This window comes from Microcaecilia unicolor, chromosome 2 (genome assembly GCF_901765095.1).
Source record: "Microcaecilia unicolor chromosome 2, aMicUni1.1, whole genome shotgun sequence".
NCBI classification, from domain to species: domain Eukaryota; kingdom Metazoa; phylum Chordata; class Amphibia; order Gymnophiona; family Siphonopidae; genus Microcaecilia; species Microcaecilia unicolor.
This window is the reverse complement of record NC_044032.1, coordinates 257,112,693-257,131,409: the sequence shown is the minus strand read 5'-3', so window position 1 is coordinate 257,131,409 and position 18,717 is coordinate 257,112,693. Positions and strand designations below refer to the sequence as shown.

Below are 18,717 nucleotides of genomic sequence, written 5' to 3'. Positions count from 1 at the left end.
CCGGCCAAATTCAAGACATTTGGCCGTGGGAGGAGCCAGCATTTTTAGTGCACTGGCCCCCCTGACATGCCAGGACACCAACCGGACTCCCTAGGGGTCACTGCGGTGGACTTCAGAAAAGCTCCCATGTGTATAGCTCCCTTACTTTGGGAGCTGAGCCCCCCACCCCCACCCCAAAACCCACTACCCACAAATGTACTGCACCCACTAAAACTGCTCCAGGGACCTGCATACAGCCTCTAGGACTTATTGCTGATTTATAACTTTGGCACACCAGTTCACACCTGAAGACTAATCTCTCTGAAAAAGTCCTTTCTTGAAATAACCATGTTTACTCACAGTTAACTGCAGATCAGAGGTTGTGCCCCACTGGCAAACAGTCCCCTGGTACTAAGATGAGCAGTAGGTCAGAGCTGGCACAATGGTGTACAATGCCCTCTTTCAGCACCATTCAAGGTAATAACTAAGTTCTCTAATGTGGGCAGTGTTGCCAGGTGGGAAATTTTTTTCCCACCCAATCCAGCACAAAAACCGCCCAAAACCCGCCCAAACTCAAACCCCGCCCCTGACACCCCCACCCCCGCATCATCACCCCCGCCCCCGCCGTCATCGGCCCCGCCTCCCACGTAATCGGCCCCGCCTCTCACGTCATCGGCCCCGCCTCTCACGTCACTAACCCCGCCCAAAAACGTCACTAACCCCGCCCCCCGCGGCCGAAAAAGCCGCACAAAAAACCGCCCTGAAGCCCAAAAAACAGCCCAAAAAACCGCAACCCGCCGCGGGCAAAAATTTCCTGCGGCGGGTTGCGGAAAACCGCCCAATTGGGCGGTAAAACCGCCCACCTGGCAACACTGAATGTGGGTAACACAGGAAAGGGATCTAAAACTGGCTTACAAAAATGGCCACTACCGCATGGACTACAACAGGAAACAAAACAGGGCACACTCTGACCCAGGAAGCAGGGGGAAAGCACCAGGGGAGTACAGCCTACCAACTACCAATACCTACACCCACCACAATGCATTGCTGATGTGACTCTGCAGTGCAAATAACAGAAAAGGTGTCACACTCACCCCAGAGCCACATCACAAGCAGGAAAAGGCTGTCGGAGGACAGAACACATTCTGCTGTCATGGAGCTGGGTACGGCATTTGAGGCTGGCATAAAGGCTGGAAAAAAGTGTTTAAAGTGGGGGGGGTTTTGGTGGGAGGGGGTTAGTGACCACTGGGGGAGTACGGGGAGGTCATCTCCGCTTCCTTCCGGTGGTCATATGGTCAGTTCGGGCACCTTTTTGAAGCTTGGACCTGAAAAAAAAGGGACCAAGTAAAAGCGGCCAAATGCTCTTCATCGCCGCCTTTTTTTTTTCCATTATAGGCTAAAGCCGGCCATTTCGTAACCCCGCCCATGTCCCGCCTTCGCGTCGCTGCCAACACACCCCCTTGAACTTTCGCCGGCTCTGTGACGGGAAAGCGGCGATGGTGTCAAAATAGCGTTTTTTGATTATACTGATTTGGCCGCCGTTGTGAGATCGCCGGCCATCTCCAGATTTGTGTTGGAAGATGGTCAGTGATCACTTTCGAAAATGAGCTGGATAAGTACATAAGTGCATAAGTATTGCCATACTGGGAACGACCAAAGGTCCATCAAGCCCAGCAGCCTGTTTCCAACAGTGGCCAATCCAGGTCACAAATACCTGGCAAGATCTCAAAAAAAGTACAAAACATTTTATACTGCTTATCCCAGAAATAGTGGATTTTCCCCAAGTCCATTTAATAATGGTCTACGGACTTTTCCTTTAGGAAGCCATCCAAATCTTTTTTTAAACTCCGCTAAGCTAACCGCCTTTACCACGTTCTCTGGCAACAAATTCCAGAGTTTAATTACATGTTGAGTGAAGAAAAGTTTTTTCCAATTCGTTTTAAATTTACTTTGTAGCTTCATCGCATGCCCCCTCCTAGTCTTAGTATTTTTGGAAAGTGCAAACATACGCTTCACATTTACCCATTCAACTCCACTCATTATTTTATAGACCTCTATCATATCTCCCCTCAGCTGCCTTTTCTCCAAGCTGAAGAGCCCTAGCTGCTTTAGCTTTTCCTCATAGGGAAGTCATCCCATCCCCTTTATCATTTTCGTTGCCCTTCTCTGCAACTTTTCTAATTCCACTATATCTTTTTTTGAGATGCGGTGACCAGAATTGAACACAATATTTGAGGTGTGGTCGCACCATGGAGCAATACAAAGGCATTATAACACCCTTATTTTTGTTTTCCATTCCTTTCCTAATAATACCTAACATTCTATTTGCTTTCTTAGCCGCAGCAGCACACTGAGCAGAAGGTTTCAACGTATCATCAACGACGACACCTAGATCCCTTTCTTGGTCTGTGACTCCTAACATGGAACCTTGCATGACGTAGCTATAATTCGGATTCCTCTTTCCTACATGCATCACTTTGCACTTCCTCACATTAAACGTCATCTGCCATTTAGACGCCCAGTCTCCCAGTCTCGTAAGGTCCTCTTGTACTTTTTCACAATCCTCCCGCAATTTAACAACGTTGAATAAATTTGTGTCATCAGCAAATTTAATTACTTCACTAGTTATTATAAATATGTTTAAAAGCAGCGGTCCCAGCACAGACCCCTGGGGAACCCCACTAACTACCCTTTTCCATTGAGAATACTGACCATATAACCCTACTCTCTGTTTTCTATCTTTTAACCAGTTTTTAATCCACAATAGAACACTACCTCCTATCCCATGACTCTGCAATTTCCTCTGGCATCTGGTGGGCAGGTCCTGGCTACAGGAGTACTTCCTACTTCACCAGGATGATGCTCTCCTTCTAGGAGACCTTCCTCCTCCAAGGTAGCACAGGGGCTACCAGACTGGAGGTGGGACGTCTCTATAACATCCCTGTAGATATCCTCTATGCACCTCTCTGTCCAGGGCCGGTCCTAGGGTCTCTGGCGCCCCCCTGCAGACTATGTTGGCGCCCAGATGCCCCCCCTCCGGTGCCTGCGCACCCCTGCCCCCCCAGCATCTCCTTTCTCTCTTCTCCCACCCTGCCCCTGTCCAGCAATCCTTTGCCCCATCCCCCGCCATACCGCGTCGCCCTTGGTGCTTTAAATCTTTAATTTATCTCTGTTCCAAAAGCCGTGTCATTTGAAAGCTCTGCCCCATCTCTAGCCTTCCCTCCCTTCGTGAGTTCGTTCCGCAGTCCCGCCCTCGAGGAAATTACGTCAGAATGCGGGACTCTGCAGAACGAACTCACGAAGGGAGGTAAGGCTAGAGATGGGGCAGGGCTTTCCAATGATGCGGCTGCTGGAACGGAGGTAAATTAAACATTTAAAGCACCAAGGGTGGCGCAGCACTGTAGCGGCACCCTTGAAGGCAGGCGCCCCCCTGTGGCGCTTACCCCGCTTACCGGGTTTGATGGGCCCTGTCTCCCTCAGCTCCACCAAGTCTGCTACTCTAGCCTTAAGAGAATGGACACATTCTCTGAGAGCTAGGAGCTCTTTGCATTGGGCACACACATATGACATCTCACCAACTGGGAGATAATCATACATGTGACACAATGCAAAAGACTGGATAGCACCCCTCTTGCTGCTGGACTGCTGACTCCATCTTAGTGTTTTTGAGTTTTTCAATAATTTAAAACTTGCTACAGTATTAAGGATATTAGCCTAATATAAAGTTGTCTTTTAGTTTATATAGTATGTTGTATGATTAATGTAGTGTTTCCTTCTTAGATGGTAATGAAATGTATTTAAAACTCTGTAAGAGCACTCCTTGCTTGAATGAAGAGTTGTCCTAGGCATAGGCGTAGTTTGACTGTTTCATTTGGGGGGGCAAAAAAATGGGCGGAGCACATTAGCATATCATTTGCATATATACATATGCAAATGAATATGCTAATATGGAGGAAGGAAATGAAATTTACAGGCAAAATATCACAGATGCACATTTCAAAAAGCTGACACATTTCAATTAATAAATTATGAATAAAATAAACTTTTATTTACCTTTGTTGTCTGATCATGTAGTTTTTCTATTCGCTTTGATCCCAGTGTCTTCTGTTTTATGCAGTGTCTTCTTTCCAGTAGGCTTCCCTCTGCTCCCCACCCTCCCAGTCCCATCCATCTCTTGCTCCTTCCCTCTGCTCCCCACCCCTCCCAGCCCATCCATCTTCTGTTCCTTCCCTCTGCTCACCATCCCTCCGTCCCATCCATCTTCTGCTCCTTCCCTCTGCTGTGCCTGACCTTTCCCAATCCCATCCATCTCCTGGTCCATCCCTCTGCTCCCCACCCCTCCCAGTCCCAACCATCTCTTGCTCCTTCCCGCTGCTCCCCACCCCTCCCAGTCCCATCCATCTCCTGCTCCTTCCCTCTGCTCACCTCCTTTCCCAGTCCAATCCAATTCCTGGTCCTTCCCTCTGCTCCCCACCCACCCCTCCCAGTCCCATCCATCTCTTGCTCCTTCCCTCTGCTCCCCACCCCTCCCAGTCCCATCCATCTTCTGTTCCTTCCCTCTGCTCACCATCCCTCCGTCCCATCCATCTCTTGCTCCTTCCCTCTGCTGTGCCTGACCTCTCCAAATCCCATCCATCTCCTGGTCCATCCCTCTGCTCCCCACCCCTCGCAGTCCCATCCATCTTCTGTTCCTTCCCTCTGCTCACCTCCTTTCCCAGTCCAATCCAATTCCTGGTCCTTCCCTCTGCTCCCCACCCACCCCTCCCAGTCCCATCCATCTCTTGCTCCTTCCCTCTGCTTCCCACCCACCCCTCCCAGTCCCATCCATCTCTTGCTCCTTCCCTCTGCTTCCCACCCCTCCCAGTCCCATCCATCTCCTGCTCCTTCCCTCTGCTCCCCACCCACCCCTCCCAGTCCCATCCATCTCTTGCTCCTTCCCTCTGCTTCCCACCCCTCCCAGTCCCATCCATCTCCTGCTCCTTCCCTCTGCTTTCCTTTCCCAGTCAAATCCAATTCCTGGTCCTTCCCTCTGCTCCCCACCCACCCCTCCCAGTCCCATCCATCTCTTGCTCCTTCCCTCTGCTCCCCACTCCTCCCAGTCCCATCCATCTCCTGCTCCTTCCCTCTGCTCCCCACCCACCCCTCCCAGTCCCATCCATCTCCTGCTCCTTCCCTCTGCTCACCTCCTTTCCCAGTCCAATCCAATTCCTGGTCCTTCCCTCTGCTCCCCACCCACCCCTCCCAGTCCCATCCATCTCTTGCTTCTTCCCTCTGCTTCCCACCCCTCCCAGTCCCATCCATCTCTTACTCCTTCTCTCTGCTCTCCACCCTCCCAGTCCCATTCATCTTCCCTCTGCTGCCCCCCCCCCCGCGAGGTCCAGGATCGTGACTCCGTTTACCCCCTCTCTTCCTCCCTCCCTCCCTCCGGTGCAGGCAGCAGTCTTCTTCAACCTTTCTGTGCTCCTGGCAGCGGTAGCGACGTATACACGCTGCCTTCCGTCTGCCCCGGAAGCCTTCTCTTCAAGTTCCTGTTCCCACCTATGCGGGAACAGGAACTTGAAGAGAAGGCTTCGGGGCAGAGCTGAAGGCAGCGTGTACGTCGCTACCGCTGCCAGGAACAAGAAAGGCTTAGAGAAGATTGGTGCTGCCTGCGCCGGAGGGTAGGAAGAGAGGGGGTAGACACGCTCGTCTCCGTCCGCTTCGCTGCTTCCCTGCCCTCTCTGTCTGCGTCCCGCCTTCCTCTGATGTCATTTCCTTTCAGGCGGGACGCAGACAGAGAGGGCAGGGAAGCAGCGAAGCGGACGGAGACGAGCGCGTGCCTGCTTGTTTTTTTTTTTTTTTCATTCTAGCGCCAGTGCACGTCCTCGTCGTTTGGGGGGGCATTGCCCCCCCTCGCCTCCCCCCAGTCTACGCCTATGGTCCTAGGGATGGGCCTGAAGACTAAACTGGATCCTGCAGTACCTGCTAGATTCTATCTGTTAATGCTGTGGTAAAAAGTTTTTTTAAAACTAAGTGGAAAAGACTATGGAGATTAGTTGATAACATTTGCTTTTTATATTTTTATTTTGCCTAACACTAACCTACAATTCCTCCCTTAAACCCCAATCTTTAAGTTCCCAAAGCAAAATAGCATTCACTTACCAGAGAAATGTCCTCTTCTCTCGGAACCTGGCTTGACATTATGTAAATCTGGGAGTTTATAAATCACCAAAAATCAGAAAAACATAATTCCCCTCCCAAATCCAGATTTAGCGTGCAGTGCACCACTGAAGAAACTGGCATGCAAATAAACGAGAGATGCACATTTCTTCAAGTTGCCAGATCAATCTAGGACTTCCCATGAAAGCAGTAACTACGGCAGCAAAACCTACCGTGCCACCAGACCACAAACCGAGTGGCACCTGAAGCCGCTAAACGTGTTAGGCGTTGTTGGGTTTTTTTTTTTGGTAAATCCTTTCATTTTTGCCTCTTCATGCAATACTTTAGGTTGCACATGCACGAACTGTGATGCCAATAAAGTTTATTGAATTGAAGCGAGGCAGCAGCGAGACACACTGCTGTGTGCTGTGCACAGGGGGACAGAGCAGAGGCAGAGCTGGCAACAGCGCGGGGTGAGTCGGTGTCACCGCGCATTGACTGCTGCAGCGGGAATCGAGGCTGACAGGCGGAATCTGCGGCGCTGATCGGAGGGAGGGGGGGGGGGCGTCCCACTTCCCTCTCTCTGCCTCGGGCTGTCACACACCCCTCCTCCTCCCGGGAGAGCCGTGGCCAGCGGCGGTGCCGGAAGCAGCCGAGGTGAGACACTTTATGCATCCCTGGTATGAGCTGTTGCCACCACTCCCTGGGGGGGGGGGGGGGGGGGGGGGATTGGAAGCTTCAAGTTGGGGTTTGTACTGACCCTGGTGCAGTGAGATCGTCTCTCTCTGTCCATGCAGGATTTATCCATCTCTACAGTACCAGTCTCTCTTCTGTCCTCACTTTCTCCCTATTTCCCTCTGTGACTGGCTTTGTTGCTGTCTCCCTGTCATAGTCCCTGTCACTTCTTTCTCTGTCTCTTGCTCCCTCCCTGTCCCTTCAGGATTTTAGAAATGTTATTGGCATGCAATTTCCCTGTGTTGCTAAAATCATCCACGCAGCGATAAAAGGAAAGATTTGCCCTGTATAGAAGAGAAGAAAAAGACAATTCCCGGGCTCTGACGATGCTCGGTATTCTCTCTGCTCAGGTTACGTTTCTGGCCTGGTGGAAGGATACCTGTCATCTATTCCGTCGCTGTGTCGCCTCTTTTCTTTCTTTTTTTTTTTTCCCCCGCCGAGGTTATATGGAGTTCATTCATTTGTGCAAAGTATTTTATTTTCCCTCGGCTTATGGAAATGGGCATCGCTTCTGTTTTTGGCTTTAAATTGTTGCGCTGTATGCTGACCCCTGACTCTGCTTTCGTGGGGTTTCCATTTCCAGTATAGGATTTATTTATTTGCATGTATTTCATTAGGGTCAGTTTGTGTTTTGCATGTGTCCTAGGTCCGGTGTTCAGCTAATGTGTAGTTCTGGGCACCACACCAGCTCCTATTCAGAGGTGTGTTGGTGTTCTAGGGCCCAATGTGCTGTTTGTAATGTTGACTTGCCCGTTGTTGCTGTGTTCGTAGCTGCCATCTCTCTACCTCCACTGTCAGATTTTCCTGTTGTGCCACCTCCTCAGTCTCCCAGTCCCTACTGTGGGCAGCTGAGAGGACAGATTGGTGATATCTGGGAGGCCGACAGCTTGTCTGATATTGGGGGAGCCCGTCACTCAACAGCAGCCTTGGAGCTGGTTTCTGTGCTGGCGGTAGACCCTATTATGGTGTATATAGCAGCTTTACTGAATAAATGCTGTGTGGGTTTTTTTTTAAAGGGTTTTTATTACTTCACAAAGTACCTGGCTGTAGAGGGCATTTGTGTTGCTGCTATTGAGATCACACCAGAATTTTGATGAAACGCCCCCATCCCCCTTCAGCTGCTTTATAGGGGGATAGGTGAATGGGATGGTTCAGGTTAAAATGATTTGATATGCCGTCATGGTAAACAGTAATATCATAGCACTTTACATAATCATTAATTTTTTTATTTATTAGGATTTATTTACCGTCTTTTTGAAGGAATTCACTCAAGGAGAGTCTTCAGTGAGTGAAAGAAACTACAAATTTTGGATAGGCCACTCACAGGAAGATGGAGCAGAAATAAGGCAGGAAATAAAAAGGAGCAAGGGAGAGGGATAGTAAAAGAACCATAGTATCCAGCAGGTCATATAACTAGAACGTACAGCTACAAAGCCAAGAGGCCAAAAGATGGATGGCTAGATAGAGCACTGAATAGCTCTCCACAGCCCCTGTTGTTTGTTTGGGTTTTTTTTTCAGTGGAGAGAGGCAATAGCATACTTTCCCTTTGAAAATCCAGCCAAGTCTGCACAGAGAACATTCATCAGGTGCACAGTTATAAAATTCACAGATAGAGTGACTGTTTCGTTTGCTGTAAAGAAACATTAGGATGTGGAAGATGGCATGCATTTGTAGAACAACAAACTTCTGAAAGAGAACAGAAAAAAATAAATCGACTTGATAGTAGGCAAATAGGAAAATAAAAGACACATGGGCTGAACAACATTTTTACTAGTTCTATAGTAGGGCATCCTTATGCATGTAAATCTACAGAATATTAGCACCATGGGTCAGCATATACCTACCTACATAACTATTTTCTTTTTGCAAGCTTTTCCCAGTACTTGATTGTATGATAATACACATACCCAGTAGTTCAGTAATTTTCACTGCAGATTTCCTGTGATTGGGGCTTTAAAAGAAGTTATAAATTTCATGCATCTATCTGTCTGTTTAGTCGATGTTATGGATTTTATGTATGTTTTTATTTTGTGAGCCACTTAGTTATAAGCAGGCTATACATTTTAAAAATAAATAAATGCGTGGTAGCAAAGGGGAGGAGTTCAGTAAAGATCACCCAAAGTTAGGCACCGGGATGCTGTGGGCTAAACGTGAATGAACTGCTTTTATACACGGTGTGCGGAAAAATGGGACCCCTTACATGGTTTAAAAATACCTTGCAACTGTTTAAACATTTAAGGCTCTGTTTACTAAGGTGCGCTAGCATTTTTAGCACTCGCTAAACACTAGACACACCCATATATTCCTATGGGTGTATCCAGTGTTTAGCATGTGTTAAAAATGCTAGCATGCCTATAGTGCTAGCATTTTTAACACGTGCTAAACATTTATATTTTAACATTTATAGAGTGGAGGAGTGGCCTAGTGGTTAGAGCACCGGTCTTGCAATCCAGAGGTGGCTGGTTCAAATCCCGCTGCTGCTCCTTGTGATCTTCAGGTACAAACCTAGATTGTGAGCCCTCCTGGGACAGAGAAATATCCAGAGTACCTGAATGTAACTCACCTTGAGCTACTACTGAAAAAGGTGTGAGCAAAATCTAAATAAATAAATTAGTAAACAGGGCCCTTAATATGACCTTTGAAAATACATTAGTCCAGCCTTTATTAGGAAACTCCCTTAACAAATGCTTTGCACCATATGCCTTATTTTATTGCAAAACTTTAATTGCAACTTTATCTTCCTTGCTAAATGCCATTTTGCTAAAACAGATCGTATTGGTCAATTCTTGAATGATGTCATTTTGACAACAGGGACCATCCAGTATTTACAGCGTCTTGCAGTAACACCTGTCAATAATAGCAATAATTTTTAATAATAGTACATTTGTTTTTGGGTTATGTGGAAAAATGGGGGTCCCGTTTTTTTCCGGACACTGTGTAGAATACTAGCTTAAGTCCACATTCTCGCACCTAACTGGGCATGAGCATTTACACCAACCAAAGGCTGATACAAAAGCTGGTTTTTGACATAATTTCTGTAGCGCTGCTAAGACATACATAGCGCTGTACGCATTATATTCAGCTTTCTTCTCTGTGTTAGTGGGCTCACAATCGTAAGTTTTGTACCTGGGGTCATGGAGGGTTAAGTGACTTGTTCAGGATCACAAGGAGCTGCAGTGGGAATCAAACCCAGTTCCCCATGTTCTCAGGCTGCTTCATTGACCCAATAGGCTACTCCTCCAAAATTATTACTGAAAGAATTCTATCAGTGAAAAACTCATAAGATAATGTTCTAGAACTCTGTACCTAATTTCCAGGCATGCCACAGATCCTCCTATGAGCGCAATGGAAATTAGGTACAGGGGTTATAGAATAGGGCGTAAGGCTTTTCCATGTGTAACTACTAATTGGCTCTAATTAACACTTTTGATAAGGTAAATTGCTTGATCCTTAGTGCCAATTAAGATCCAATTAACTATTAAGTTATGCATGGAAATGGAAATCGCGCACAGAATTCCACACTGAACTGGGCGCCATATATAGAATGTGGGAGAAAGTGACCAAGCTCTATTTTGTAAGGGCAAGCATAAGTCGAATAGTTTGGAAATACAAGGGGCTATACACACAGGCAGAACGTAGGTGCAGGGTTGTCGTGAAGGCTGTGCGGGCGGTGCAGCCACACAGGCGCAAGGGAGACGGTACAAAAATCAATCCCAGTCCATTGCAGTGGCTGTGGCACAGTGGGAGGGGTGGGGTGCTAGGGAGCGTGTCGTGCAGGGTGCAGTTCTGGCTCAGGATTCTCCAGCATGGGCGTGTCTCTCCTTTACATGCGCAACTTACATAATACTGTAAACTATGTGTGCCCTCGCTGCATTTGTGTGACCACAGTTGTGCCAGGTCCAGTAGCATACCAAGGGTGGAGCGGTGGAGGCGGTCTGTCCCAGGTGCAGGCAGCAAGGAGGTGCACGGAGCAGTCGTGCAGCTGTCGGCTCTGCCAGTCCCATGCCCCCTCTGACGTTATTTCCGGGGCAGGGGCTGGCAGAGCCGACATCTGCGCGACTACTCCATGCACTTCCTTGCTAGGAGGAAGGGTGGTGGGGGTGACACAACTCGTGGGGGGTGGGGGGGGGGCGCAGCGGTCACCCGCCCTGAGTGGCAAGCAAGCTAGGTACACCGCTGGCCGGGTCTACAATAAAGTTTATTCTTCTTTATATCACCAGAGTCTCGGCATCCTGAAGTCATTGGTCCACTTCCCACTTTGTTTTTCTGTATCTGTACCCTGTGGGATTTTGTGTTTATCCACTCTGTGGAGAGCCTTCCCTGATACGGGTCTACAGTATGCCAGTACTGGGTTCTGCTAATATTCTATAACACAGTGGTTCTCAAACCTGTCCTGGGAGACCCCAGTCAGGTGGGTTTTCAGGATATCCACAATGAATATGCATGCTTTGCTTAGTACATAGGGCTTATTATACAGGTTGTCCCGCATTTTTATTCTCTGTCACAATCCTTTACACTCCGTCTAGGCAACTCAGGTCACTTGATTTCCAGCACCTGGTCCTGGTTCTAGGATGGCACATATCGAATCGACCAGACAATTCCGCATTTTACTTTTTAGGGCCAAAGCGCTGGAATGATTTGTCTCCCTCTCTAAGATGTCAACCATTGTACAAGACCTTGGTCATTTCTTAAAACTTTATTATTATTATTTTTTCTCAGCCTTTTGAGCCTCAGCAATAGAGAGTATTTCTGTGTTTCCCCCCTCCCTTCTGGTTTATGCTTTTATTGTTTAGTATGGTTGAACTGATACAATTAAGGCTTTCTTATCACACTAGTAAAACATGCCCGTTTCTGGAGGAAATGAAACGGGCGCTAGCAAGGTTTTCCTCCCGAACCCCCCTCCCTACCCACCCCTTCGGCGTTGTGAACCCACTGACCGCACCTCGTCAACGCACGCCACCTTCATCCACTGACGCCATTGCTCTGCCCTCGATCTTTGACGTCATTGCTCCGCCCTCGACGTCATCACATTTGACGCGAGGGCGGGGCCCAGACACAGTGATTTTGGTGGCTTCACCACCACGAACCCTTCGAACCCGAAGGAAGTGCCCGCAAGAAGTGACACTGACGTAAAGTGTCCTCAGAACGTTGAGAGTGAGTTTTATTATATAGGATATTTGGAGGTCTTTTCTCTTTTATATATGGCTTTATTTTACTTAATTGTAAACCACTCTGATCTGCTTGTTCAGATAGAACGGTATAACAAATTTTAATAAACGTAAACATGAGAGAGATTTGCTTGCCTACATGATCTCATGCATATTCATTAATCTCACCGTAATTGATTAACTTATTTCCAATCTAGTTAGAAAATATATATTCCACCATAAGTATTTACTGTCTACTTCTTATCAACATACAGAAAATTTTTATTATAAACACCTTTTATTACATACACATTTTTAAATACAGTATTTTAAAATATCAATCCTTCTCCTCACTATCTCGTACACATCATTCATGCCATTCACACCAACCATATTTGGACAGGGACTAATAACCAGTATATATTTTTTTTCACTGTATGTACAATCCAATTTTAAACTTTGTGTATTGTAAATATAATTCCCTCAAATCTCTGAGCAATTCAGCCAGATTAACATTCCGTTGCAACCTTCATCTTGACTTAAAATCATTTATGCTGTCCAGTACTCTGTTTGTTTACAAGTCTTTACTAGTCTGGACTATTCAAAATCAGTACTCCCGATCTTGTGTGCACTCTCCAACTTGTGCTTGTAGTTATGTCATTAATATAATTCTCTTCAAAACAGTTTTGCCAGAGTAACACTCAGTTGCAACCACAATCTTGGCTTCATACTGTCAGTTGCAACCACAATCTTGGCTTCATACTGTCCATCACACTGCTTGTTGACAGATCTCTACTCATCTGGAAGGTTCGAAATCAACCATCCCAGCTCTTGTGCATATATTCTTCATAAACCAAGTCTTTAGTCCTGGATAGTTCCCGGATGGTGTATGTTGTTAAAAACTCTGAGGATCCCCGTTTACTAAACAATGCTGATTTATGAATGAATATCGTGGTTAAATTGTGATATTATTTACTATCTTTGAAAGTAATGTGTTAGATAGTATTTCCTGACTTAAGCAGCAAACCAGCAGATTGATAGTAAAAAGGATCCAATTTTATTCACCAGATAAAAACTGACACATATGAAACTTAAATGACTGACACGGCCATGTTTTGCCCTCTCAAGGGCTGCGTCAGGGGCTTCATAAAACTATTAATAAATACATAAAAATGAATTAGTAAAAACCATAAACATATAAAATAAATAAATAGTCAATCAATCAAATCATAGGTGCAAATGCAACCCACCTTCAGAAGTGAAAGACTGGCGGCAGCCCAACACAGCAATCAGCAACAGGGGACATGAGAGGACCTCTCTTTGGAGCTGTTTCTCCTTCCCCCACCCCTCCCTCTCCCTAGTGTATGAAGGAATTTGTGGAACAAAAGGTCTTAAAAACTGATCAGTAAACAACAAATTGCAGATATTATAGATCTCCCTGGGGGAGAGTGCAAGGATTTGTGTATTTTCAAGAGCACATATATTGTTGGTGTCACTGGATACTCTACATTAAGGAACTCAACCTCCTTATGTATATAAGAAATTGCCCATCCTTTTGCAATCTTAAAGGAGGGAACCAGTTTCTTCTTTGATGGCAGAGGTAGGATCTTTTTTCAATTTCTTGTAAAACATCTGATCGCTCAGCTGTCTTCTAATTGCAGATACATATGCATCTCTGTCTATCACTACAAAGGCTCTCTCCCTTTATCAGCTGGTTTAATAATTATGGATGTGTCATTTCTCAATATATTAATGGCAGCTCTCCCTTCCTTAGTGATGTTATAGAATATCTTTTTATGTTGTTGCTCAAATTTAATAATATCTTTAAGAACCAGGTTTTCATATGCCTTGATGGCTGAACTTTACATTGATTTATTATTTGATTTAATGAGTAGATTATTTTATGAGGCACTAATTAATTGTATGATTATCTCTCATTTGCCTTTTAGCTTTTTACCAGTAAGTGACACAATTGGATCATACCTCTTGGGTATGTGAGTGTTTTATTCTACCTCTTTTTATATCTGTGTGAGCAGTTGGTCTTTGATAGTATCATTTTGGATATTACTGTTCTTGTTTGTGGTTTTATGGTTTGATTATGTATATATGTATTTATTTGATATGTTTATGTTTTTATTAATCCATTTTTATGTATTTATTAACAGTTTTATGAAGCCCCTGACACAGCCTTTGAGAGTAAAACATGGCTGTGTCAGGCGTTTGAGTTTTATGTGTGTCAGCTTTTATCTGGTGAATAAAACTAGATTTTTTTTTTTGCTATCAATCTACTGGTTTGCTGCCTATTTCCTGGTTTATACACTTGCACTTTGCATTTTGTAAAGTATACGAGTAAAACTGTCCCCAGAAATGCCCTCTTTAAACCTTTACAAAAGAGAGAGGTCTGCATAGGATCGCTGCTTACGCACATCTTTATGTGGGGGAATTATATAAGGAGCTGCCAGTGTTTTACTCATTTATGTCCAGAAATGATCTCTTACAAAATCCTGACTATTGAGAAAGTGTGTAAGTTTCTTGGTGAGTGCATTTACTATAGGAGCGCATTTGGGCAGACATCGGGTGGAGTTAACATTTACATACATACATGCAGAAAGTTCACGCTAATATTTCCAGTAGCCCTCAAGCTGAGGTATGTGCTACATGGACATGGTTCTGTTGCACCTGTGCTAACATTTTATAAAGTCAAGTAGACTAGGGGACACTCAAGGAAGTTACATGGAAATAACAAACAGGAGGAAATATTTTTTCACTCAACTAATAGTTAAGCTCTAGAACTCATTGCCAGAGGATGTGGTATCAGCAATTAGTGTAGCTGGGCTTTAAAAAGGTTTGGACAAGTTCCTGGAGGAAAGTCCATAGTCTGTTATTGAGATGGACATGGGGGAAGCCAGTGGTTGCCCTGGGTTTGGTTGCATGGAATGTTGCTACTGTTTGGGTTTCTACCAGGTACTTGTGGCCTGGATTGGCCACTGTTGGAAGCAGGATACTGGGCTAGATGGACCATTGGTCTGACCCAGTATGGCTATTCTTATGTTTTTAGACATGTACTTGGCTTTAGAAAATAGGAATAAAATAGATGCATGAAAACTTCACATATGTAAAGGAGTGTAAATGATTATTTATTTGTGTAGCTGTGCAGCCCAGACTCCGTCCATTTGTACACCCACCTTCAAAGTATGTGCCATTGCATTTAGGCATCACATACTGGAATGTTGTCGTTTATGCATATAGATGCTAGTATTCTGGTCATTCGCATGCTTTCTTTGCACTAAGTGTTGCCGCCCTCCTTACAGAATTGTCCTGTATAGAGGCACTTCTAGAAGTGAGCGCCTCCATTTAGGTGTCTCGAGGCTTCGCGGTAGGAGCCTATTTATTATGGCACCTGGGTGCCCAGGTTCTGTTACAGAACACAAGCATAACCCGGTATTGGCACACCTAATGTTTAGGTGCCCATATTTACTCCATGCCTAAAGCTGGCATAAATGCAGGCCAGGGGCGTAGCCACGGGCGGGCTGACAGCCATTCCCACACGCTGCCTGCCGGCTGCCGCTGAACAATCTCCTTGCAGCTACTAAGCAGCAGCGCTAACCCAGAAGCCTCTCCAGAGGAGAGGCTTCTGGGTTAGCACTGCTGCTTAGTAGCTGCAAGGAGATTGTTGAGCAGCAGCCAGCAGGCAGCGTGTGGGAATCGCTGTTCTGCACATGGTACACACAACAAGGAGAACGGTGTGCTGAGCTGTCTGAGGCTGCATGCAGGTTATCCTCCCCTCCCCCCTTCAGAAAGTCTTTTGGTCTGGAATTAAAAGAAAGGTTTCTCCTGGCTACCTCTGAACCAATCGCTTCTCTGCAGGCTAGGTTCCTGTGCATACTTTATCTCCAGTAATTTGAGTGAAAGTTTGTGTGTTAGAAAGTTCCCTGGAAAATAAAGCACAGTGGGGGAGTAGCAAGGGTGTTACGCCCTGGGGCTTATAAGAAAATTTTGCTACAAACTCTGGATGGCAGCAGTGGCGTAGCTATGTGGGGCCTGAGGGGGCCGGGGCCCCCGCAGATTCACCCCTGGACCCCCCTCCCGGCGAACCCGCCGCCGCCTACCTTTACTTTTGCTGGCGGGGGATCCCACTCCCCGCCAGCCGACGTCTTCTCAGTCCTTCCTGCTCTTCAATTTGTTTGCTGACGTCCTGCACGTTGTACGTGCAGGACGTCAGACTCAGAGAACAGTTCTGTTCTCTGAGTCTGACGTCACGTGCAGGACGTCAGCAAACAAATTGAAGAGCAGGAAGCGACTGAGAAGAAGACGTCAGCTGGCGGGGAGTGGGATCCCCCGCCAGCAAAAGTAAAGGTAGGCTGCAGCGGCGGCGGGTTCGCGGCGGGAGGGGGGGGGGGCGGCGCCAGGGGGAGGGCTAAAATGTGCCCCCTCCCCCACAGAAGGCTGGCTATGCCCCCGGATGGCAGGGATCAGAGTTTTTCCCTAAACTTTTACTTCCATGTGTATGTTCAAAGTATACCTGTGTCTCTGAGGCCAGGCTGACTAGTAAATCTCTGTGTGTGATTTATTATTACATTGTTTAATGCTGTTATTGTAATCAGCTCAGATTTGGTTATGGAATGGGGTAGCCAGATTAGAAATATAACGTTCCATAGGGGGGTCTAGGATTTTATGTGGTTTTCAAAATTGGTACTGAGTGACTACAACAGCCCTTTCTCCCAAACCCTATCCTCAGAAGCTGGGTTATGTTTTTTTTTTTTTTTTTGGGGGGGGGGGGGGAGGGGGGATGTTCTGCTGCTAGGCTCTTTTATAGTGATTCTGAGATTTGTCAGCCTTTCATTTTAAATTCCCCCCTCCCAAACCACTTATTGACAGTCCTTGATCATGGTTCTTCCTGGAACTCTGCAATCCTGGAGGCTTAATCCGGCCATTTGTGGTTTAATGATTATGGACTCCTTCTCCCAACCACGCACCAATACCGAAGCCCAGCTGCCCAGGTTAAAAAAAAAAAATTAAGTTAAAATGTAAAGTCAGTGTAATGCTGCTGGCTGGTGGTGCCGGTGGACTCTTCTCTGCCTAGGGCAAAAAAATATATTTAATCACAGCCTGGGCAAAAATATATATTTAATCATTAAATATACCTTTTTTTCGCTAGGCAGTGAAGAGCCCACTCCCCACCCATAAACCCACCAACATTACATTTTATTAGTGCCCAGGTTAAAATTTAAAAAAGATTGTATATTTGTCATGGTGGTTCCTTAGTGGGTTTTTGGGTGGGGATGGTCCGCAGTGCAGGGGTTAAAAAACCCCCCACTTAAATTTAATGTAGGCAGGTTTCTGGGTGGAGGTGGACTCTGCAGTGTCCATTATATATATATATGAATGTATTTAATGTTGGTGTCCTTCAGGGTTGGGGGGAGGAGATGCCAGACCATGGGGGGATGGATGGGGGTAGACAGGGCTGATGCTAGGCTATGGGGAGTGGTGGGGGGTAGGGTAGGGCTGATGCCTAGCTATGGGATGGATAGTGGGGAAGAGAAGAACTACAGGAATGGATGGGGGTAAGATAGAGAAGGGAAGGGCTGATGCCGGGCTACGGGGATGGATGGGGGGTAGGGAAGGGTAAAGCTGATACCAGGCTACGGGGATGGATGGGTGGGTAAGGAAGGGCTGATGCCAGGTTACAGGACAATTTCTATTTTTTGGTCCTTTATTCTGTAATGATGAGGGTTGTGCCTTTGTTACTGGAATTGGTGTTAAGGCTTGCAACATAGGCTCTGAGAAGCCTCTTTGCAGGATAAAGTACCTGGAAGTGAACAGATTTTTTGTTGCTATTAATGAGGTGCTACCAGAATTTGAATACATTGCTCCTATGGAAAGCTGTAAGAGGAAACATTCGAGCTATGTTCTGTATGCTGCAGATTCCACAGTATGCAGAAATAAATCTTAACGTTGACAGTGATTTTTCTTATTTCATTATTAGAAATCTGGGTCTTTGCTTCATGCAGTTTTTGATGTGTTGAAGAGTAGACAAAGGTTAACAGTTCTGAAAAATGTAAGTTATTAACTGGAGTAAATTAATTGTTGTTGAAATAAAAGTAAAGTCTGTTAAGAGTACTTTATATTTCCCTCATGTTTTTTTTAACAAAATTAATTATATTTAGGCTCTTTTTGTTGTTGTTGTTGTGCCACAGACTGCAGAGTTCAATGTTTCGCCTACATAAACATTATGGTTGAGAATAACTGATCCAGATTGTGGGGGTGGGGGTGGGGGCAGTGGCGTAGCAAGGGCGGGGCGGTGGGGGCGGTCCACCCCGGGTGTCCGCGGGTGGGGGGTGCTCCATCGCATCTCTTCTCCTGCCACCGCCTGCCTTTTTTTTTTAATCCGTGCAGCCATGCAGGAAATAGGAAGTTACCTCACAAGAGGGCGGGACATCGAGGGAAGGCCCGACGCCAGCGCTGGCAATTTACTTCTTTCACAGCCCACGCAGGGCAGACGCGAAGCGTTGCCTGCGTGGCTGCACGGATTAAAAAAAAAAAAAAAAAAAAGGCAGGCGGTGGCAGGAGAAGAGGGCTCTGTGGCTCTCAATGGAGGGGGGATGGGACTGGGTCAGGGGGGGAGCTCAGAGGGGAGAAGGGGATTGGAGAGGGGGTGGGGGAGTTCAGAGGGGAGAATGGGGATTGGGGAGGGGTGGGGGTGCTCAGAGGGGATTGG

The 18,717-nt window shown here is 46.3% G+C and overlaps 1 pseudogene; it reads left to right on the top strand.

The window, feature by feature from the left end:
• The window catches only part of LOC115462006, a 45,048-nt pseudogene extending 26,822 nt beyond the window's left edge, over positions 1 to 18,226 (top strand).
• The last annotated feature ends 491 nt before the right edge of the window (positions 18,227 to 18,717 follow it).